This window comes from Diabrotica virgifera, chromosome 3 (assembly GCF_917563875.1).
Source record: "Diabrotica virgifera virgifera chromosome 3, PGI_DIABVI_V3a".
Lineage (NCBI taxonomy): Eukaryota > Metazoa > Arthropoda > Insecta > Coleoptera > Chrysomelidae > Diabrotica > Diabrotica virgifera.
Genome location: NC_065445.1, coordinates 6,362,094 through 6,386,752, shown reverse-complemented (window position 1 = coordinate 6,386,752; position 24,659 = coordinate 6,362,094). Strand labels below are relative to the sequence as shown.

The 24,659-nt window shown below is 32.3% G+C and overlaps 1 protein-coding gene across 11 annotated transcripts in view; it reads left to right on the top strand.

The window, feature by feature from the left end:
- Window positions 1-24,659, top strand: part of LOC114326616 (hemicentin-2-like) — a 1,177,760-nt gene that overhangs the window by 261,743 nt on the left and 891,358 nt on the right. For all 11 annotated transcript variants that reach the window (XM_050647788.1, XM_050647791.1, XM_050647781.1 and 8 more), the window contains one exon: window positions 19,957-19,987. The gene's annotated coding sequence lies outside the window, so the exon portion shown is untranslated. The remainder of the gene's footprint in view (window positions 1-19,956; window positions 19,988-24,659) is intronic.

Genomic DNA, 24,659 nt, shown 5'->3' with positions numbered 1-24,659 from the left:
TTTTTATTAATGCTCCGGGCATATTTGAGAAGGAGTATAAGTCAATTATTATTATTGAAGTTGTCACCTAACTTTATCTGCAAAAATCCGAATGGTACCTCTCACATCCAAAAATAGACGTTTCTTCACAGATCATCGCTGGTTTAAGATTAAAACTTGACAAAGAGAGAAGAGATAAAGAAGATGAAAATCTGCCTTTCAAGCAGTTATCCCTTACTCACATCCAATGTTTTGTACTTTTCCTTATAAAATATTCCGCATGCTAGTTATTTATCCAGCATATTATTTATAAACTAGCGAAACCTTTTCCTTGCTACCCTCATCTTTTAACGCTGATATCGACTCGACTTGAAACTCTATATAGTATTTTTTGCAACGTCATAAAATCATATTTTTTACTTGTTTTTCTCTCCGCTCTCTTATTGTAATTCTAATACATCGTGAAAGGCTATTGTAAAATTCGCCCGCACAGGTCGTTTATCACTGCTTGTTTTGACACTCTTACCACCGAACTTTGAACTTTCTAGTCTATAATCATATTATAAACTACTCACCACATTCCGGTCTGATTATAACACTCTACGTACGATGAATTTTGAAGTGCGCAATCATAAAATCAAGCTGAATAATTACAGGATTAATAGGGACAATGGGCTATGGGACTATGCTATGTTTTGGTGATTGATTGGACAAACACTTAATGAAAATTGATTTTGTACAAAGATAAGTAAATTGTATGAAAGTTAAGATGTGAAAACGTGTAGGAAAAAGGAAGAATATTGTTTTTTTCATGATAAATACAATATATTGTTTAAGAAAAACCTTAAAGGTTTTGTAGCATAATTCCATTATGAATTAAAAATACAGTGGAACCCCGATAAGTCGGCCCCCGATAACCCGGAAGTCCGGCTAACCCGGATCGATTTTTAGCAGACAAACATTTCATGTAATGCAGACAAACATTGAGAGATAATGGGTATTTGTGTAATTTGAACTACATATACGATAGTAAAAATGACTCATGGCACACGACGTTCATTGTCGTGTTACCGGAAACAACAGACACCTAGTAGTATACTTTATTTATTTCAAACTGTCTTGGCATTGTTTAAAAAAGACTAAAAGAGCATTAAAAAATTCTTTTTTGCACGATTGATCATTTTTGACTGTTTACGGTGACAGATTTTACGTCAGTAGGTGACATTTACTAGCAGCTCGACGGTAAGTAATCCATCTCGACGGTAAGTACTCCAACTCGACGGTAAGTAATTCACTTACCGTCGAGTTAAAAAATCTCTTAATTTTAATTTATTTTTTGAAAGAATAAAGAAAACTAACGAATTATTTATTAATATTGAAACTTATGGTACAATTTGTTAAATTATTTAATGAAATCCCACTTGTTTGGGCTGTGGTTTCACTTCTAACAAAAACTCCTGCAGAATCGCAATCATTAGTAGTATTACTAGTATTGCACAATATTTTTTCGGCAAAATCTATTTTATTTTGAAGAGAATCTTCTACATAGCTTGCTGCCACTGTCGATGAACGCCAACCTCCATGACATATTTTAATTTATAATAATCAAAATTGTACTTAAAATTATTGACAACTAAATAAAAACTCAATTCTCCATTGTTGTTATGCACCCTAGTTACTACCTAACAACCAAAGTATCTATCTTGATAAAATGAATGAAACTAGTCAATATGACGAAAATGTTTAATTTTATAATTTATAATGGTATCAATCGTGCAAAAAACGTTATAAGCATGTCGAACGTTAAGGGTAACCGATCTCAGACAATAATTGGAGTCTTCGCTCCGCTCCTCCTCCAAACAATTGTCTCCGATCGGTATAAAACCCTTACCGTTCTCCATACTTAATATGCTATTTTAAACAATGGTCTTAGTCTTCACCGTTATTAAATAACATAACATCGTTGCGATTGAGACCGTATTGTGTGTAGTACAGTCGTATTGTTCGCTTCCGTTCTGTAATCGTTCGTAAATCTATTTGCCTATTTGTTTTGTCTATGTAATGGCAACAAAACGTAAAAATGTAGTGACAATCTAAAAGAAACTAGAAGCATTAGGTGGAATTGATAAAGGCCTAATTGATACGTAATTCAGATGTGTACTGTGCATATATATTTCATGTTAATTCACTTATAACGGAGTTTATCCGTAAGTACACCGTATTTTAATAATTTTTACCATTTTCTCTGGCTAACCCGGATTTTCGATAACCCGGATCAGCTGCGGTCCCGATTAATCCGAGTTAACGAGGTTCAACTGTATTTTGATATAATTCTTGGGAAAATAATTATTAAGTACTTATTTCTTTTTATCTTTGCGTTTGCCTTGTTTCGTTCTGTTCTGTAGTTGTTCCAATCTCTCAAAATCGGTGCTATGGAAATCTCTCGAAAGAGGTCAGAGAACAAACAAAAGAAAAAAAAACATGTTTTCAAAATTAAAATTTTTTAAAATTTTACTTTAAAACGAAATTTTTTCTAAAATAAGCACATTGAATCGATGAAACTTATAGATCATATAAACACAACGTAAGTAAAGCAACTTGTGAAGCGGTAACAATTAATTTCATTTAAGTTGCTAATTGGGGGGTGATCTTCCTGATTTTTTTTGCCAAAACAAAAGGGACCAACTTTATTTTGAGCGTAACTTGCTTACATTTGATGCTAGAAATTTTTTTTATAAAAACAGAAATAAAGCTTTTTTTAAAAACTTTAAAAAAGTTGTAATGTGTTTTTCCCAAGAATGCTTCATTATTTGGATATTTCATATTGAATAATTCTATTTGGAATTTTTCGAATATGAACCTATTTTTCATTAGCTATAACTCTGCTTTTGCTAGGTATAGAGACCTAATATATACACCGTTTTTTCACTTTTTTATAGGCTATAGTTTTGCTAAGATTTTTTTTCAACAAAATGCTTACGTTTTGAGTTATTTGCGAAAAACCGTCTAAAATCTTGGTTATTTTGTTGAAAAATGAACATATTCACTTGCAAATAACTCGAAATGTATTGATTTGGTGAAAAAACGCTATAGAACAAAAGTTGCTTAAAATTAGTCAGTTTATCCATTTCTTTATCCATTTCGGGACTTATCTTAGACATATATTTTTTCACCCCCGAGATGGGGTGAAACTCACCCCAGGGCAAAAGCACACATCGGCACCATATCTCTTTTTTTAATTGACATGTTAGCTAAGCGTATGCTAAATTTCATGTGAATCCAAGCGCTTCTTTAAAATTTACAATAAAAACCGTGAAAGAATGTAAAAGCTGCATTGAACAAGCCGTATTTTTGTTAATTAATTATATTTTCAGAGCAAAATGAACAAATACACTCACACAAGTTTAAAGTCCTGCTCACTCCTCTTATTTCCGTCCAACGAAGTTTTCCAAATGATGTTCAACTTCAATGCTTCTTCTCACAGTAGGACTTACGCTCCTCTCTCGTTTTCTATATACAATTTCTTTTAATTATTTAATGAAAAAAAAAAAGAAACAGTACAAAAACTCTCTTCTCTCTACCAACTTTATAATAGGATTAAAGCAACTTCAAAAGTTCAAAGTTGAGCAATGTGGATATTAAAATAAACAACATAAAGTTGTTTTGAAAAAGAAAAAAGCAGGTCTAAAAATATGGCTCAATTAAGATAAAAGCAAAGGAGAGGCGTATAGCAAGGAGAGTATGCTATTTAGCATGATTTTTTATTTCACTTGACCTGAGAAAAGCTTGTTTTACTATATTACGGAATTATTTTTATGAGTTTTCCACAATTTCTTTTTAATAAAAATATTTAAGTAGAGCAGTCTGGGTTTGAGGTGCTCATATATTTAGGCTAGTAACCCTCTTCAATTTTTCTTTTTGTGCCGCTCCTATCGAAACTTTATCTATAGTCTGGGCAGATTATTGGAGAATAGGCCATTTTTGGCAAAAATTATTTACCAGCAATTTTATTGCTGGAATCGAATCTTATAATTGTATATATTAATAATATATGTATGCAAAGTCCGCAGATAGTGTGCTACTTCTTTTTTATAAGTAAAATGGCGCCCAAAAATCGTGTTTTTTTTTTCAATTTTTGAACTATAACTCCAAAGATTTTTACTTTACACCAAAAACATCCAAATAAAACTTCACAATAATTAAATTCTGCGTAGAGACGTGTTTTTCCCGATGTACTTCGACGAAAATTTCCCCCTGAAAATGCGGGCTTTTCCAACAAAATCTTTAATTTTCAATTAAAATTTTAGATAAGTAATTGTTTATCAATAATTAAATAACTTGGTAATATAAAATATCTTTTTGTATAGATTATAATTCCAGAAGCCGACAGAAATTTAATGAACAGTTTAGCCACAATTGAATTGTTAATTACAAATTTACGGTCGCTATAATAACCACAATAATTATGATACATAAGAATAACTATGATTTTTGTATAAAACGACACTGTACCTATCGAATTCATTTTAAAGAATTGAAATTGGACTATATAAACGGTCTCAGGAGTATTTCAAAATTATAAACAATTTTTTGGCTTATAAAGAAATAGAATATCTCGGGAAAGATTAAATTGTATTAAATCATGAAAACAGCATTGGTAAAAAAGCGGCAGGACGCTTCTTTTAAAAGAAAAATCGTTCAACGATCTGAAAAAATCTAGAAAAAAAGTACAACGATTTTAATATAATACAGATTTCTGTTTAAAGAGAGAATTTTTGACCACAGTAATGAATTCAATGGGTTCATTTCATTTTAAAATATTGTTGGTAAAGTTAAGTTAAATACAGTACTATTTTATACAATAAATCGCAGTTTACATTCAAAACTGTTTGTAACATTTTCTTTTCAGTAAATGCCTCTTATTCTATGAACCGACAAATCCCAATAAAACTTACGATCAAAAGTTTTCTCCTCCGGCTCGGCGTGACTATATTTCGTTCCCTTATACAGATCTTTCGTCACATCTAGCCTGACGTATTTTTAAATCATTTCTCACTCTGTTTTGTTTACTGAATGCATAATGTTATCCGCAATCAAAGAAAAATCCCGAATACGCAGAAACTTTGTAACGGGATTATCGAGTCGAGACTTGGGTTATAAGAATGTCAAAACAAGGAATGATAAATAACGCATCGTCTCAAAGTTTACCATAATTCTAGATATACACTCTGGTTGCCCCAAAAACTGCGATGAAAAACGTGGAACACGAATACGCTGCTGTTATTGACTAAAGGATCACCAGATTCTTGTTTGGCAACACATATTTTTATATCTTTCTCTGTTTGCAATAGAAATATATTAACAAAGTAAGTTATCAATCGAAGTAGCAAAGAAAACGACAATAAATATCGTCTTCATACCACCAGATTAACAACAGGTGGAATACTTTCTTTGGTTACACCTCCTGAGATTTTCAAAATTTATAAATCATACAGGATGCCGAGAAAATTCATCCGTGACATTTCTTTCAAGTGTGGTACGGGGAAGAATCTGAGAGAAGAGGATATGAGACTACTGATGAGGGGAAAACAACCCCCGAAACCGGTATAGACTCTTGCTGCACTCTCAGATTTGACCATAGTATTATGCAGCTGCTGCATTTTCGTGTTGCAAAGAAATTGATAATGTGTATACATTTTTAATTCATTTACTCTTTTGTTTGAGTATTAAGGCCGCGTCTCACCATCAAATAATTTGATCAAACAGTTTGAGCAAACTCCGGAAGTACGTCAAAGTGACGTCACAATTGCAGTTTTTTTGAAATTTTAAAAATCTGTGCTCTCACTATCAGTCTAGTTTGATCAAATTTTTTGTATTAAGTTGTCTAACTTGTTTGTACTTTATTTAAAATTAAAATTTTTCATTATTATCCACAATGAACACTCAGGATGTGACGTCACTAACTGTCACTTTCAGTTTGTTCAAACCAGTTTGATCAAATTATTTGATAGTGGGACGCGGCCTTTAAGGAATCTTTCTTGTTGGAGCTTTTACCAAGCTGAGAAGATGAGTTGTGAATTATTTAAATTTCTCTCATCTTAATTTCCTCGGCATTCTGTATGACTTATAAATTTTGAAAATCTCAGGAGGTGTAACCAAAGAAAGTATTTTCCACCTGTTGTCAATCTGGTGGTATTGAGACGATATTTATTGTCGTTTTCTGTACTACTTCGATTGATAACTTACTTTGTTTTTCGGTAGATGGCCCTAGTTCATCCGTGACATTTCTTTCTTTGCAATTCGGAAAGGCCTAAAGTGTGGTACGTGGAAGAATCTGAGAGAAGAGGATATGGGACTACTGATGAGGGGGAACAACCCCCGAAACCGGTATAGACTCTTCCTGCACTCTCAGATTTGACCATAGTATTATGCAGCTGCTGCATTTGCGTGTTGCAAAGAAATTGAGAATGTTTATACATTTTTGATTTATTTTATATTATGTAATTACTTAGCTTAGAAAAACACATGTAATTTTGCGAACATCCTAGACGACGCTGATTTTGGTATTTTTTCAGACTTGTTATTAGAATTAGCGAGTTTTATTATTGAACCAGATGCTAGATATCGTCGGTATACTGCGAAAACCAGGTAACTGACAAATTTTAAAATACTGAGTTAAGTATACCAAAATTCTCAGCTTTTTACGCTCTACATACAGGTAAAACCCAGTAAATGATACGACTTACCATTCAGCAGATAATTTGTGTGATAAACAAATAAGTTACACTAGTCCAGGGCCCATCTGTTTTGAGATGGACGTTGAGAGGTGACTCAAATTTTTTTGCAGAAATTGCTTGAAAATAACTCAAATAATAATATTTGAGTTATCCTCCCTCTCAAAAAGGTCCGGAACATTGTTTAAATAATTAAAATGTCAAAAAATGAAGGAAAAATTCGATTTTTTTCTTCGTTTTTGGATTATAACTTTAAAAGTATTCATTTCCCAGAAAAGATGTACTGACATAAAAGTTGCGTAATTAAATTTACTACAATATAGAATTAGTTAAAAGTTCAAAAAATAGTCACCCTTGTTGCAAAATAGCAATAATTGCGAAAAAAACCATACAAAAACCAATATTCGCATTTTACGTTTTTCAACCATTTATGCTACACTAATGACATTCATATTTCACCCAGAAAAACTTTATGATACAGTAAAACATTATTGTAAATTTCATTAATATCGGTTCAATAGATTTTGCAAAATAAATTTTGCAATCCAGCTTTCGCAAAAACAATTCATTTTTTCAAAATGTTACAGGACTGAAAATAAAGCAGAGAGCAAGTTGAATTTTTTTTTGCGTATAGAAGTGTACTGTACCTTTCATTTGCAATTTGCAAAATTAAAATCGTTTAACTAACACGGCGTCAGGATTTTTTTAATTAAACATTAATTATTGGTGCTACGCGCAGGACAGCGGTGTTTGATTCACATGAAGTTGATTTCCACCAAAATTTCTTCCAATCTTCATCTAATATATTATTTTCTTACTCTATATTTTGTTGTATTTTAATATTTTAATTCCACAAAAATCAAACTAATTTTATTATTGTTTGTGAAATATTGTTTAAACAATTGTATATGTTTAAAAATAATAATTTTTTATTCTCAAGTTAAAATATATGAACAAAGAAAGTTTTTGCTAAAAAAGGTGTTATTTCAAAGGATAGAGTATGTGTTTTTATTTTGCAATAAACAAATTTATTTATTTATATCGAAATGTAATAAAAATTAAAATGTATCAATAATTATCAAAGGTCATTGGAATGCCAAATCAGAGCAAAATATACGGTGTCCTGCGCGCAACACCAATAATTAATGTTTATTTAAAAAAATTCCTGACGCCGTGCTGGTTAATCGATTTTAGTTTTGCAAATTGCAGATGAAAGGTACAGTACACTTCGATAAGCAAAAAAAAAATTCAACTTGCTATCTGCTTTATTTTCAGTCCTGTAACAGTTTGAAAAAATGAATTTTTTTTGCGAAAGCTGGATTGCAAAATTTATTTTGCAAAATCTATTGAACCGATCTTAATGAAATTTACAGTATTGTTTAACTGTATCATATAGTTTTTCTGGGTGAAATTTGAAGGTCCTAAGTTTAGCACAAATGTTTGAAAAACGTAAAATGCGAATACTTGTTTTTGTATAGTTTTTTTCCCAATTATTGCTATTTTGCAACAAGGGTGACTATTTTTTAAATTCTCAACCAACTCTATATTATAGAAAATTTAATTACACAACTTTTACGTCAATACAACTTTTGTCGGAAATGAATACTCTTAAAGTTATAATCAAAAAACGAAGAAAAAAATCGAATTTTTCCTTAATTTTTTGACATTTTGATTATTTAAACAATGTTCCGGACCTTTTTGAGAGGGAGGATAACTCAAATATTATTATTTGAGTTATTTTCAAGCAATTTCTGCAAAAAAAAATTGAGTCACCTCTCAACGTCCAAATGTACTAATATTTTTACAGATGCGCCCTGGTCTACACATAAACAACTTTTCATTGTCAAGTAAAACAATATATCGCTACTTACTTCCACAAAATTAAAGTTCTGTTGCATGTAAAACCAAGTAAGCGCACATTAAATTATTTTGCCGAACAACAATATATTTCTACTGCTGTATACCATATTCAGTAAAAACGTGATAAATGTCTTTAATACATTTTACATGTATACTTTATTAAAATTTCTCATTCATATCGACTGGTAAAATCGATAGTATCGACTATGTTTCTTTGCATGGTATGTGAAAAGTTTTTTGTAAGTCACTTTGTATATCAGCGTCGTTAACCCGCCATTACACGCGCTATGAGGGAATCCCTCACCATATTTGTTTATAATCAATGCAATTGTGTAAACTAATACGATAACCTTAAGCACCCAGGAATGCCTTTAGCATGGTTCATGAGAGGGTATGAAAAAGTTATAGAATATTTCAGGCGGTCAGTGTGCTGTGTAATAGTTGAAAGAAGAGACATCCCTCTTTAAGTGAGGGAATTCCTCACTGCGCGTGCAATCACGGTGAAATCACGTTTCTGTTATCTCAAAGAAACTTTTAGGTTTTTATTTAATATTTAGGTAGGTTTAATTAAAATATTATTGTTTGGATTAGGTTAGGAACAGTGGTACACCGAGGGGGGTTTGGGGGTTAAAGTCCCACCCAGAGCATATAGAAATATATATAAAAGAAAGTAGGAAAATGTAACTTGTCTTTTACAAATAATACAAAAAACTTTCGGTGTCCAAGCAACCCCCCCCCCCAGAGGAAAATCCTTCTAGGTGCGCCACTGGTTAAGAACCGATTTTTAAATTTACCTATTCTAATTGGGAAATAAGCCACAATTTAACTTGAAAAATTAATTTTATTGACGCTTCGAATTCCACCTCGGACGTCGTTATCGAAATACAAAATATTAATAGTTAGTTACATAAATGCCACAAAGAAATAGCTTCAGAACAGTTGTTAATTTTAATTTGTATTTTTAGTAAAATGAATTCGCGTAAAGAACGTTAATTTCTTCAGTGGCTTGCTGAAATTTAAAATTAAGAAAATTTGCTTTTGATCTATATTATTTTTACTTTTGTTTTGTTAAATTAATAAAAAAATTGGTTTACGAGACTTTCTATAATATGTGAGTACAACACATTTTATATTTATACATGTTGACTCATTTTATATTTATACCTCGAAATAAGTCGAATTGATGTAGGTGAGGGCGACGCTCATACGCGTGCAACCACGTCACAATAGAAGACGCGTGTAACGGCGGGTTAATGCAAGATGTTGTAAGAAAAATTGATAATCTATGTTGTTATGAAGATAAGGGCAAAAGAGGCAAGCATATACTGCCAAATAAAAAAAGCAATGAAAACCGAAAAATTGTGAAGGCGCGTATTGAGTCCTTTCCAACCATGGTCCCACATTATATTTGCCAAAGTTTGAAGCATAGATATTTGGACAAAAATTTGAGTATAAGGAAAATGTAGCAACTTTATATAACTGATTGTCAGCTGAAGAAACCGGAAGGTATTAGGTAAATTACATACCGAAGAATATTTTCTAACGACTATAATTTAAGCTTTTTTGTTCTAATAAGATCAATGTTTAGTTTGTAATAAATAATATTTATTAGCCCTATCATATTATGATATGGCTAATCCAACTAAGAAACCGGATTTAGAAAACAGTTACAGACAACATCAGAAAAAAAGGAGTATGGAATCTCGAAAAACGAAATGATAAGAAAAGCTCTAATCAACAACGGAATTTTGTTTCAATCACCTTCGATCTACAGGCTATATATACTACAGATTCCAGATTAACTGGACAATTCCTATATTCTTCCCGAAATAGACGGAGGAAGTTCTGAAATAGAAAGCATTATACTCGACTACTTATCAAAATGTGTCCCAGAATATGTAACAAAGTGAAATAAGTGTATTTTCTTACACCTGCGGAGGACAGTATCGTAACATAAATTTTTAGGGTCGGGACATTCTTGTATGGAAGTTGACTCTATACATAGCAGCATCTAAACCGCTAGAAATCAGGTCTCTCTATCTCTATGGTATGCCAGATTACTTGTCTGTTTTCTCAAAATGCAAGGGAAACTAAAAATGTCAAGGTCAGTGATAAAAAAGTATGTATAGAACCATACAAGTGTAAAGATTTTAAATAGGTACTACGACTTTTATAATTTAAAAAAATTGTCACACACTCTAATTAAAAACCGAACAAAAGACCAAAACGGCGAAAAAATAATGTGGTTAAAGATAAAAAGATGAGATTCGTGAAAGAAGGGACAAACAGAATCCATTTCAATTATGACGCGTCGCCTAGCTTCATTTCCTTATTGATACTGCACGGCAGTCAACAAGAAAAAAGCAAGCTGGATTATCAACTAACATAAGCATGCTTATGTTAGTCGATAAAAACTTAAGCAACTTTATGATAGAACTTCGCCAACTAGCATAGCAAAAAACATAGATTTGTTACAGCTATTTAATAAGGAAGTGATACCGGAGGAATATAACAGGTGGTATCGTATTTTACGATGCCAATGGCATCTTGTCAGATCCTGCTTTCAGTGACTAATCTGACGAGTAATACGCATAGTAATATTATTTTCTTGTATCTATAACACGTTCAAAATAAATTTGTTTTTTCTATAAAACTGCCTATCATTTATGTAAATAATATCCGGATAACTACAAACAGCTCTGAATAAAATGTTCAGAGAAAACCAGTTAAATGTTATAATTATCGACTAATCCCTTAAAAACATTGCTATTAATTGTTAAAGCCTCATATTCCGATCACAAAACTACAAAATATTATATTTGGTTTATTATATTTGTTATAAATGTGTTATTTTAAGAGTAACTGATTAATTTAGATTTACAGGTAAAACCAGGTAAGTGACCGCATCTCCATCTTAAATTTAGGTTTAATCAGCTAGGTGTCTTAACTTTTTCAAACTAATGATAGAATATCATTTCTGATATATGCATCTTTCTCTGGAATACCGAATACCAAACACAAGTTGTCCTCTGAATTCAAAATAAAACACTAAACTTTAAAAACGTTTTTTCTCGGTTTCGGTATTTCGGCATTTACCTGGTTTTCGCAGTATACCGACGATATTTTGTTTTTTTTTCAGAATTTTAAAATATTGTTGATGTGGTACATTTCGAGGAATAGTCTTTTTTACAGTTGTTATTTTCTCTGTCCAAGATCTTGACATACATGTTATAAATTAAATGTGTGGCTAGTTGTGTTGGAATGGTGTGCCACTGCACAAGATTTTTTCTCTGTTTAGCAGTCACGTTTGTGCTGCCTTATTCTTTGTTTTAACCACTGCGATGTTTGCCCTGTATACTGTCCATCCTATTCGATATCAGAAAGCTGGTAAATGAGATGACCTTGGAAAACATGGAAAGACTAATTATACAGGGAAAGGTGGAAGGCCGAAGGTCATGAGGAAGATCCCCAACAAGATAAATTGATGAAATTACAGGAATATGCAAAATACCTATGCATAACTTTTTTTTGGCTTGTACTATAGTGATTCAGCCAGTCTCAACCAAAAATTAATGTATTATAGATATTGCCAATTAGTGAAACATGGTTATTATAATAATATTACAATATTTTACTTCTTATTTTACCTACTTATTACAGGTAATGTACATACTATGTTAATAAATATTATAAATATATTGTACTACTTAATTTTTATCAAGAACACATAGTGTATACATTTTATAAATAAAAATATTATTGTTAATTATTTGAAAAAATAAATGCCTTCTTTTTGTATTTTTTTTGTTTTTTTGTATTGTTTTTTGTTTTTTTTTTGGTCACTACGATAAGATGTCAACCCGATTCAACCCCTTGGAGGTTTAAGTCCTCTTGGTGATTTTTTTCTTTAATTTTTTTTTATTTTTTTATATTTTTTTTATATTTTTTTAGTTATTAGATTATTTTAGATAGTAGATTTTTTGAATTTAATAATTTTTTAAATTTTTTTCGTTTAATTTTTTTATTATTTTTTTTAATATTTCTTTTTAAACATATTTTACAAATAATATGCATAAGTTAAAAGAAATGAGTAGAAACAGAGATCTTTGGAGACGGACAATACACGACATCACATACACTCCCTCCGGGGGTCAGGATTGAAGAGAGACTCCCTCCACTTTCCAACAACGTCTCATATGTTACGATCCAACGACCCGTCGCACCTCCATCACAATGGATCAAAATCAGCAGAATGCACCATACATTTTGGTGGTGGCGGCCATGTTATTTCTTATGGGCGCATCCCCCAAATCGGGTCCCGTACCCGTGCAGCAAGAGAACCGTGTTACAACACACCTCATGTTTTTGGGACACTTTATTACATTAAAGATTCACTTTTAACATAATTATGCAGAAACCATATCGATCTGGGTCAGTGGAGGAATTATCAGGAAAATAAAAATAACTAACATGCTAAAAACAGAGACAAAAGGACCTACCATGCAGAAAATAACATTTTAAACTGATATTTTATGGCTGGCACCCACTCCTGGACAAAGGTCTTCCATAAGCTCTTCATTTTCCTCTGTTTTGTGCTATTTGCTGCCAGTTTCTTCCCATTTTTTGCTTTGATGTCATTTAGCCATCGTTTTTGAGGTCTTCATCTACCACGACTGTGCTCTCGTGGTCTCCAATGTACACTATTTCTCATCCACCTTTCGATGTTTTGTCGTGCCACGTGTCCTACCCACTTCCATTTCATTTGCGCAATTCTTTCAATTACAACTTCCACCTTCGTAATTTTTCGCACGTCCTCATTTCATACATTTTCCCTCAAAGATACTCCTAACATAGCTCGTTCAATCGCCCTCTGTGTCGTTTTCAATCTACAGGCTGATACCTGTGTAAGTGTCACGATCTCCATGGGTCATAACTGGTAGAATATAACTGGTGAATACCCTTTTATTTACATTTATTGGTATCTCTTTGCTTTTCAACACATCACTGAGTCTTCCTGCTGCTGTTTAAGTCATTCGGATTCTTGTAGTTATCTTTGTCGTTTGATTATGTTTGCCTAGTTTTGCACCACCATCAATGAGTCAGAAATCAGCAGTAGGGATGGGAAAACCTGCCGGTTATAACCTAAAACCGTTTTTTTTACTCCACAATAATCGGTTTTTTCGGTTGTTTTTTTTGTTCCGGTTATAACCGGTTTTTTCTTTTTCAAGTAATAACCGGTGAAAAACCGGATAAGTTGCCTCTGGAAAAAAAACTAATGAATTCAAAGAAAAACTGAGGACGTTTTTTTATATATTATGCCGTCCATATATTTTAATCCACCCTCATATATTTGCAGAGAAACATCTATAAGCTGACAAAAAAAGCCTCTATTAGCTGGACAGCTTGTACATAATATTGTATGTACAAACTGTACATACAATAATGTTTAATTGAATTATTCTTTAACCCTCGTATACTGAAGGATAAACACGGATTTGACTAGTATAGATCGACTGTACTTTGATCAGTGTGTCAAAATTGTGGATTACTAATAATATAGAGCACAAAGCTCATGATAATTAGCAAGAAAAATATAACAGAAGTCAAATCTACGTCAATATGACCCCAGTAGAAAGGGTTATGGACTACAGCTGCCTCGGCACCATAATGAATGTATAATGGACTAACAAATAGTATATAAGAGCGCTCATCGCAAAAGCTAAATCCATTTTCATCCAGATGAGGGTGTCTTTCAAGAGCCACAACCTCGCTCTTGGTATGCGGCGATGCTACGTATTTTCTGTCCATTTTTACGAAGGCACATCGTGGAGCTTGAACGAAGATATTTATGTGCATAAAATTGGAAGCAATTGAGATGTTGTTATATCGGAAAATACTTAAGACCTCGTAGATTGACGTATCTTAAATGAGGAGCTCCTCATAAGAATGAAGAATAACCGGGACCATCATCAAATCTCAGCAGCTACAATACTTGACACATTATTCGAAATGAATCCAGATATGCCCTGCTACAAGCAACTCAAACTAAAATGCAATGTACAATGTACATGAAACATTGCAACCTAATGGGTATTGGCTATTAAAAAACCGAATGCCGGTCTTTGTAATAACCGGTTTTTGTGACCGGTGATAACCGCACGGTTCAACCGTAAGTAAAAAAACCGGTACAACCGAAAACCGGTGTATTTTCAAATCAGCAGAAGGAAGCTTAGAATTTGGTGGAGGTGTCCATGCTAATTCTTATGAGTGCATTCACCAAATCGCAGTTGTTCGCATCCACCAAAAAGTCAACACATGTTTTGGGACACTTTATTACATTAAAGATTCATTGTTAACATGAGTATGAAGAAATCATATCGATCTGGGTCATTGGTGAAATAAAAAAGTAAATAAAATTAAACAAAACGTTAAAAACGGAGAAAAGGACCTACCATGTATAAAATAACATTTTAAACTCATATTTATGGCTGGCAGCTTTGTTTTCTGTATTCATAATACGGCCTTTTAGCAATATCCACTGAAACGGTGATCGCCCGCTGGTTTGTCGTGGCTCTCTCTGTAAATCAGAATTTCCGGGAAAATTAGTCTTCATTTTGTTGTAATAAACGCGCCAGTTTGTCTCTTTCTGGGCTTTATTTGCGCTTATTTTGGACAAATAGAGAGTTTTTAAATATAAACGTACGTAGAAATGTTTTGCTGTCTATTCGACGAAGGATTTTTATTTGCAAAAAATGTCTGGTATGTATTTGTTAATTTGTAGCTAGTTTGAATGTGATTTACAGAGAGAGCTAAAATGCTATAGTTTTGCCGTTGGAGAATTTTTTGATAAAGCCTTATTAATTTCGACAAAATTAATATTTAGTGGTCACTTTGATGTTATCGTGACGATAAGACTATCACAAAGTCAATAAGAAAAGACATAAGAAACTACAATGTAGAAAAAACAAAACAAGCAATAGAGCAAAATAAGAACATGAAAGTTTTGAAGAACGTAAGCGTACAAAAAGGAAAAATAGAAATCAACAAACTAAGAAACAGAACTGGAAAAAAAGAAACTACAAACAGAGATGAAATATTAACAATAGTCGAAGAGTTCTACACAGAGTTATACAAATCAAGAAAAAAAGATGACAATGCGCAACCTCCAATTACAGTAAAAACTGGGGTATTAAATCAAGGATCGGATTTAATGCCCGATATAACAAAATCAGAAATCAAAGAGGCTCTGAAGAAAATGAAAAATAATCGAACCCCAGGTGAAGATGGAATAGTATCAGAAGCACTAAAAATTGGAGGAAATATACTACTTGAAAAAATTAAACAACTTTTCAATATCTGCCTTCACAACGCCAATATTCCAACAGACTGGAACAACGCTACTATGATTCTATTACACAAAGCAGGAGACAAAGCCAATTTAGAGAATTACAGACCGATTAGCCTCCTCAGCCATTTATATAAGCTATTTACGCGAATAATAGTTAAGAGAATGGAAAGAAAGTTAGAGACTTATCAACCAAGAGAACAGGCAGGATTCCGAAAAAATTACGGAACAAATGACCATCTACAAAGTATAAAAACCCTGATAAAGAAAGTAGTGAAATACAATAAACCCCTAGTTCTAGTTTTTATCGATTTTCATAAAGCCTTTGACAAAGTTGAACTTAGCAAAATATTACAGGCGCTTAAAGAATGCAGGCTAGATTATAGGTATACAAAATTATTACACAAAATATACTTACAAGCAACAACCACTGTCAAATTACATACTAACAGTAATCGCATAAAAATAGAACGGGGGGTTAGACAAGGAGACCCAATGTCACCTAAACTTTTTAATACGGTCTTAGAACATGCTTTCAAGAGTTTGGATTGGATGACAAAGGGAATAAAAATAGATGGAGAATACCTAAACAACTTACGTTTCGCCGATGATATAGTCATAGTAGCTGAGGATCTAGGTATGGCAAGAGAGATGGTACAAGAACTCGTTGTAGCTACAGAAAATGTAGGTTTAAATATAAACATCTCAAAAACAAAAATAATGACAAATTTTGTACCCAACCAGAACATCAGTATTGGTGGGAAGGAAATAGAACTCGTAGATAGATATAAATACCTGGGACATGAAATTACGATTGGCAGGGATAACCAGACTCATGAGCTGAAGAGAAGAATCGGTCTTGGGTGGGCAGCATTTGGAAAACTGAGAGAAACTTTTAAAAGTGAGTTACCCACATGTCTAAAGAGAAAGGTATTCGATCAGTGCGTCCTCCCAGTCTTGACGTACGGATCAGAAACACTTACCTTAACTAAAGCCTCGGCTACCAAACTAAGAGTCACGCAGAGAAGAATGGAGCGGTCAATGTTAGGAATAACTCTGCGAGACAAAATCAGAAACGAAGAAATCAGGAGAAGAACAAAGGTGACTGACGTCATCGAGAGGATAGCCAGGTTGAAGTGGAGATGGGCAGGACACGTAGCCAGAATGATAGATGGGCGATGGACGAAGAGGTTATTGGAATGGAGGCCAAGAGAAGACAAGAGAAGCGTCGGTCGACCGCCTACAAGATGGACTGACGACTTGAGAAAGGTAAATAAAAACTGGATGAGGGCGGCGCAGGATAGATGGGGTTGGAAACGAGGGGAGGAGGCCTATGTTCAGCAGTGGACTTTTGAGGCTGGATGATGACTTTGATGTTCATCTTGGCATATTTTATAAGAAATTAAAGCTCTTGAGGTTCGGAAAATATAGAGATCTGTGCGGTCGTCTCCTTCTTCTTAATTCAAGTGTTTGTATGTAAATATCAAACGTTTATTTTTCATCTTCACTTACGGCCATCTTTTCTCCTACACCACTTGTTCCTTTGCTTGGATATATAATGGCATTTTGATGTTTTTTTTCGTCTGACTAATATTCTTTAATTGGTCTGTCTGATTTCCGATTTGTCACAGTCCTGATAAGGGATCTTAGATACTTCTTAATTTTACAATGAAAATTTTCTTTTTTAAATAATAAATGATGGTTTTGCTTGTTTTCGATTCAGAGGGTTGCACATCCGCTGGACAGGCTGTTTCTACCATTTCAGGTGTCCTCAGCAGCGTTCGTTAGGGTGCACTCCTCTGAATCTAAAAATAGTTGGACCATCAATTTAAAGGGAATCTGAAAGATAATTCAAATTCCCCATTAGGACGCGATACAGCGACATCTCATAACAAATTGAAGAGTCTCAGATGCAGAATCCACCAATTTAATAAAAATTAAAATGCTAAATAGTAATTTAAAACTGAGACTTTTCGTGTTGAAAGTTCTTTCTGGTACATCTTTAATCTGCGACTTTTTCAATTAATAAGACCGCAGACAACGAATATAGAAAACGAAAAGGAAACCATCACATTCCGTTTTCATTCGTCTATGAAAAAAGGACAGTAGAGGAACTTTCAGTACTCAAATCCGAGTAAAGATAGAAAAATAATAAATGATGGTTTTGCTTGTTTTCAATTCAGAGGGTTGGGGGTTGGATGGTTGGTTCAGAGGGGATATATTTTTCTATCTTTACTCGGATTTGAGTACTGAAAGTTCCTCTTCTGTCCTTTTTTCCTAGACGAATGAAAACGGAATGTGATGGTTTTCTTTTCGTTTTCTATATTCGTCGTCTGCGGTCTTATTAATTGAAAAAGTCGCAGATTAAGGATGTACCAGAAAGAACTTTCAACACGAAAAGTCTCAATTACTATTTACCATTTTAATTTTTATTAAATTGGTGGATTCTGCATCTGAGACTTTTCAATTTCTTTTTGAAGTTATACTTCTTTAGGCGCGATTGAGGGTGAAATTTTATTAATCTGCGCGCATGCGCACACAGACAGTATGGAGTTCGTTACTAAATGTTTTAATTTATGTATGTATCAGTTCAGAAAAGGTGTGGAAAGGATATATTAGTGTTTTTAAATATATTTTTCTATAAACGTGTTAAAAATGCATTTTATAGCACTCCATAGGAGCATTAAAAATGCTACTTTAAAGCACCAGTGCTTTAAAATTTTTAAGGCACTGCAATTAAATGTGAATTGTCAAATTATGAAACGTCAAAATATTTATATTTCATTTATTAACATTAATATTAATAATACAACTTGCGCAATTTGAAAAAGGTGGTTTCAAAGGTTTTTTTAATTTAATTTAATCTGTATTATTGCATTTTTAACACGTTTGTAGAAAAAAACTATTAAAATTTGTTTGAATATACAAAAATAAAAGTAGATGTTATTCTATAGTTGTTATGATGTACGTATTGACGGTATAGATAGTTTTGATGTAATGTCAAGAAAAATATAAAAATGGAATGTCAGTCAAGTTCAAGTAAAAGTTTTTGTAGGTATTGTCCTGTAATAGAGAATGAATAAATTATAATTGTTGATATATAAGGCGTTTGTAGAAAACATATTGTATGATATAGGTGTTAAAAAGTACATTTTTAAGGCACTCATGTGAATTTCAGAATGAGCGAAGAGAATATTTCACATACGTGCCTTAAAATTGTGGTTTTAACATTTATATCATAAATAACTATTATTATAATTTTTATGTATTTGGACTTCTCTACCTCGGGAATAAGATAATAAGTAATATTTAAAGTATTTTATAATTCACTTCGTATGTTTGTCACTATGTCTGAGAAATCTTGTAGCCCGTATAACTTCTTACGTGCGTACAAAGTACACACTCATTCTTTTTTTTATCAAAATCATTATGTTTATAAAATGTCAAAACCCAAAAGACTCCATTTTCAAAGAAATAAATGTTTAAAAATAATAAAATCTTTGGATTTCTTAGTTCGGAAACAGATTCTCTATTATACCTATTCCCATCATTCTAAAAATTGCAAGGAAAAGGGTGATGAATGTAGAGACATGGGGGTCTACGTGAGTAAAACCGTGGGTAGATAAAAGGCATTATATTTAATTTCGATTCAGAGATCATTACCATCTTTCTATGGACCATTTCGAACACTTTTGTTCTCATCAGGAAAGTAACTGTAATGATGCTCTATGTTTATCTTTATCGCAAAAGCAAAAATTGCATTGGAAAATCAAGTGGAATACACGATACCTTATAAAGACTGGGATAAATCGTACATCAGACATACGTACACTGGAAAAATACATTTAAGATGAAAAGACCTTATCCTAGCACTTCATGAAAAAAAAAATACAACAACAAAAATATTATAAAACGAGCAATCAGGGAAGAAATAGAAATTAAAAAATATCCAAAAATTTTGAATTCAAAGACTTACTAATTACCAGTTAAGTTTGATTTTAACTAATTTAACAATAACTAATTATTGTTTTGTTCTAGGACTAATAAGTACGTGAATCTGTACTAAAAGGTAAGTGCCATAGATTGTATAGTTCTTCCATTATATCTTTGCAGATGTATGAAATTATTCACGAATCATTTTTTATACTAGGTCTCTTTTTTACTCACAGAAACTAGTATCGCAAAATTAAACCGCTTGTCCATAGAAATCACAATAAATTAAACAAGGATAAACAGTACGACATATCTTTGATACCGTGTTTACTACGAATTGTGATGTTTAATATTTTCAGTGACAGAGACATTAGCGCACTTGTTCTGTTTGTTGGAATTTATAACTTATATTGTGTTTACTATTTATTATTAATTGGATATTGTTTTTCTTCCCTGTTTTAAGATTCTCTGTAAGGCAGAATAATTGGTCAATAGTTGATCTATCTGCCGTGAATCAGCTTGTTCTTCGGCTTCTATATTTATTCATTCCAAATTCGTCTTGCAGTAGTTGTCACTGTCGTCCCTTCTGCTTTTCTTGACTATGATAGATATGAATGATGTCTTCTTCAGAATTCCAGAAGATTCTGGAATTTTTGCTTCGTAAATGCAAGTTTGGGACAGTTAGGCTGGTCTATTTAGGCTAGTCGTTTATATAATTTTACTGTGCCGTATTTTATTAGTTCAGCAGGGATGTTTCTTGGCCCAGATGCATTTGCGACATACCAGGCCACGATTTACATATCTCTTCTGTTTCTTTTGATGTTATTCGTATAGATGAGGCTTGGATATAGGTGAGTCTAGAATATATAGGATATTATCGGTTTCGTTGTTATCAGATGTAATTGGTGATATTATATCTCTTTTCCTTTCCTAGTGATTTTAATATTCTTCCACTTTCTGTACTTCTGCGCTCTCTTAAATGTGAATTTATCATGTCACACTTTTGTGCCCATGCTTAAACTTTCTTTGGGCATGGCATTCTTTGCATTATAGTTTCAGTCTCCTTGTATAATGTTAGTGTCAATCTTTGTATTAAAAAAATATAATATTATTTTTGTTATATTTCTTATTCTATTTTTTATATATTGATATACAGAGTGGGCCAAAGAAAACAGTCCACCTCAATATTTGGCAGTATTTATTAGATCTTAAGGAAATGACGAAACAGGTCGATTTTTGTTCTAAGAGGGACACATTTTTACGGTACATACAACTGTCATTTGTCAACTCCCTCCCCTCCACATCTCCCACTACTTATTTTTAAATAGGAAATAGGGTTCGTGTGCTAGCTCATTTGAAAGGTTATTCAATTCTCTATTCACTAATATTAACATTGACATAATTATTTATACAGGGTGCCCAATAAAAAATATTTTGAATTAAATTAATTGACACAAAAAGAAGAATGTATGTAATTTATTTAACTCAAAATATATTCTACTGCTGACAGAAAACAGAAAAAAATGTTTATTTCATAAATAAACATTGTTTGTTGCTTAAATTCAATATTCAAACATTGAAATTAAGCAAAAAGCAATGTTTATTTATCAAAAAACATTTTTTTTTCCGTTTTGTGACAGCAGTAGAATGTATTTTGAATTAAATAAATTACATAAATTCTTCTTTTTGTGTCAATGAATTTAATTAAAATATTTTTTTCTTGGACACCCTGTATAAATAATAATGATGTTTATATTACTGAATAGAGAATTGAATAACATTTCAAATGAGCAAGCATACAACCCCTATCCCCATTTAAAAATAAGGGGTGAGGGAAGTGAAAGGAAGGGGGTTGACAAATGACAGATGTATGTACCGTAAAAATGTGTCCCACTTAAATCAAAAATCGACCTGTTTCATCATTTTCTCCAAATCTAATAAATACTGCCAAATATCGAGGTGGACTTGTTTTCTTTTGCCCACTCTGTATATATACTGACCGTCACGAAAAACGGGCACCCCACAAAATGGATCATATTTGATGTCTCGAATTTCCTAAACTTGTTGTCCGACTTAAGTGATTTTTTTAATGTGTTATAGCCTTATTCTTTAAGAATATCGCTGTAATAATATCGTTGCTACACAGGAAAATTGTTATTGTATACCGGGTGTACCAATCAAAATGTGTTTTTTTTCTCAAAGTTCATTACACCCTGTGGAATATAGCATTTATAAAATACTTAAATTAACACCCAGCTATAGCCTCAGGTTTTCTTTACATTCTGTTTTTTTATTCATTTATTTACGTTCGATAATGAAAAAGTTAGGTACTTTAACAACTAGCAATGTTCATCATCAGTACAGGGTGTTTCTAAATAAGTGCGACAAACTTTAAGGGGTAATTCTGCATGAAATACTAATGAACGTTTGCTTTATAAACATATATCCGCAAATATTTCGTTTCTGCAATACGGGATGTTAAGCCGCCAATACAACTAAAAATTGTACACCCCTGTCAAACCGACCTATAAACATTATATTCATATCCTATTCATTTCCTCGTTTCCTCGTATTTCTGTATTTGCCTATTAAAAATTTACAAAACCAAAACTAACCTCAACATAATCTTTACTAACTCAATCAAGCACTTTTCTCAATAAAAGTTACTCGTTCAATATCGTAAAAGTAAGTCTTGGGTCGTGAATATCAAATGATAAATAAAATATTCCTTTCTGATCGCATTAATAATGCATGGCGAGCGAACCAGCAGCGGCTTTTCAAATCTACGTGTCACCCTTCAGCACTCTTGTTGTTTCTGATAATTTATTTATTATGAATTTATGATTTTCCTCACCAAGGAAAATCTTAATTGGGTGTGTCTATTGAAGGTAGTATTTATTAATAGGAATTTTTTGTAACAGAAAACTTTTTCTCTCCGGCATGATCGATCTATGTAAGTAATCATCATTTTTTATATTCTTTCTGTTTTTTTTCTTACTATTAAATATTGTGCTTATGAGTTTATACGCCAGTCAATGGGAGCATGAATACGATAGTACCTCCGAATTCTATTCTACTACATGGATTTTAATGAAATTTTTGGAATAACCTCTACTTATCTCCTAATTCAAAGTCTACCCTATGCAAATGTACGCTTTTATCTTGAGGGTGGTTCCCACCCCTTCTCGGGGGTGGAAAATTTTGAATAGAAAATGAAAATGAAAGACAGTTAGTTCGTTCTATTTCAGAAGTGACCATAATCATATTAAGTACGTTTCAGTCTTATGAAATCTTCATCGAGGAGTAAAACTGATAGTAAAATGAAAGACAGTTAATATTTTATTCTGTTTCAGGTTATACACGATTGCATACATTTTATTACATTAAGGGGAACGGAGCAAAATGCAAAATTTTGACGCATGTCAAAATTTTCCATGTAAATGTATTCATTTTTTCGAATCCTGGGAAAACTAATAAGTATTTTTGAAAAATTTAAACGCAGAATGAAAGACTAGTTTATTAACGAGGCCCAAAAGTCCCTTAGAATAAATGAAAAGTTTCTTTTAAATAAAATATTTGCAATTAAAAATCACACTAAATTTTCTCTTAGTTTTTCACCCCTGTAATTTATTAAAATAAACATTATAGAAGTTTTCAGGGACTTTCGGCCCTCGGTAAGAACGTAGTCTTTCATTCTGCGTTTAAATTTTTCAAAAATACTTATTAGTCTTCTCAGGATTCGAAAAAAATGAATACATTTAAAACACAATGTGTCATAATTTTTCATTTTGTTCCGTTCCTCTTATGAAAATATGTAGTCTCCTATTAAAAAATAAAATATTTTTAAACTTGATCGATGATCAATCTTTAAAAATTCTTAAACTTGTTTTGGAACTTAAAGCCAGGAATAGCAAACTTTTCGATCAAGTTAGTCAAGAAGTGGTCTAAGTTAATAAATTAATTATCGGGAAACTAGCAGAACCAAACCAGGATCAGGTATCTGCTTCAAAAGATAATTGCACTTTAGCCTTCTTTCGGAAGTAATTAATACAGATAATATAAAGTTGGAAACTGTAAAAGTTTTTCAAGCGATTTGTATCGGGAATTATTTTTAAATGATCGGAAAAAGTTTTTTATTATATACATAATTTAGTGATTTTTACTATGCTTTGTAAAACTTCTTATACAGGGTGTTTCATTGGGAAACGGAAATACTTTAGCGGTGAATAGAGGTCACTGAGGCGGTTCTACATATACTACATTTTTTGCCCTGCCGACTTTTATAACCGAGTTACAGGGTATTCTATCGATTTTGCCCATTTCTTTCCTAAGCCATAACTTTATAACCACCCTGTATATTTTTTTGATATTTGGTACACATATGTCTCATTCAAAACCCAAACGACCGACGTACTAACCATAAGAAAAATCCAGGTCCGAATTAACAAAAAATTATAAAGTATTTGTGTTATAAATTATAAAAAAGTAAGTTTAATGGTTTGCTTAAATTGTTCGGCCAGACAATTTTATGACTTTAATTTTGAAATTATATTGAATTTTTTAAGAACTCTGACATTAAAAAGCAGGTGTTATTAACTTTTAGTTATACATTATTAAAGCTAATGAATAGATACTCATTCTTAAAATAATCAATATTTATTTACCACATTGGAACGACCCAATTACTAATGACAAGAAAAATCCAGGTCCGGATTAACAAAAAAATATAAAGTAATTGTGACCTTGAACCAACACCCTGTATATTGAAATTTTTGAAATTTGTCTGCGCATTTTAAAAGAGCATAAAA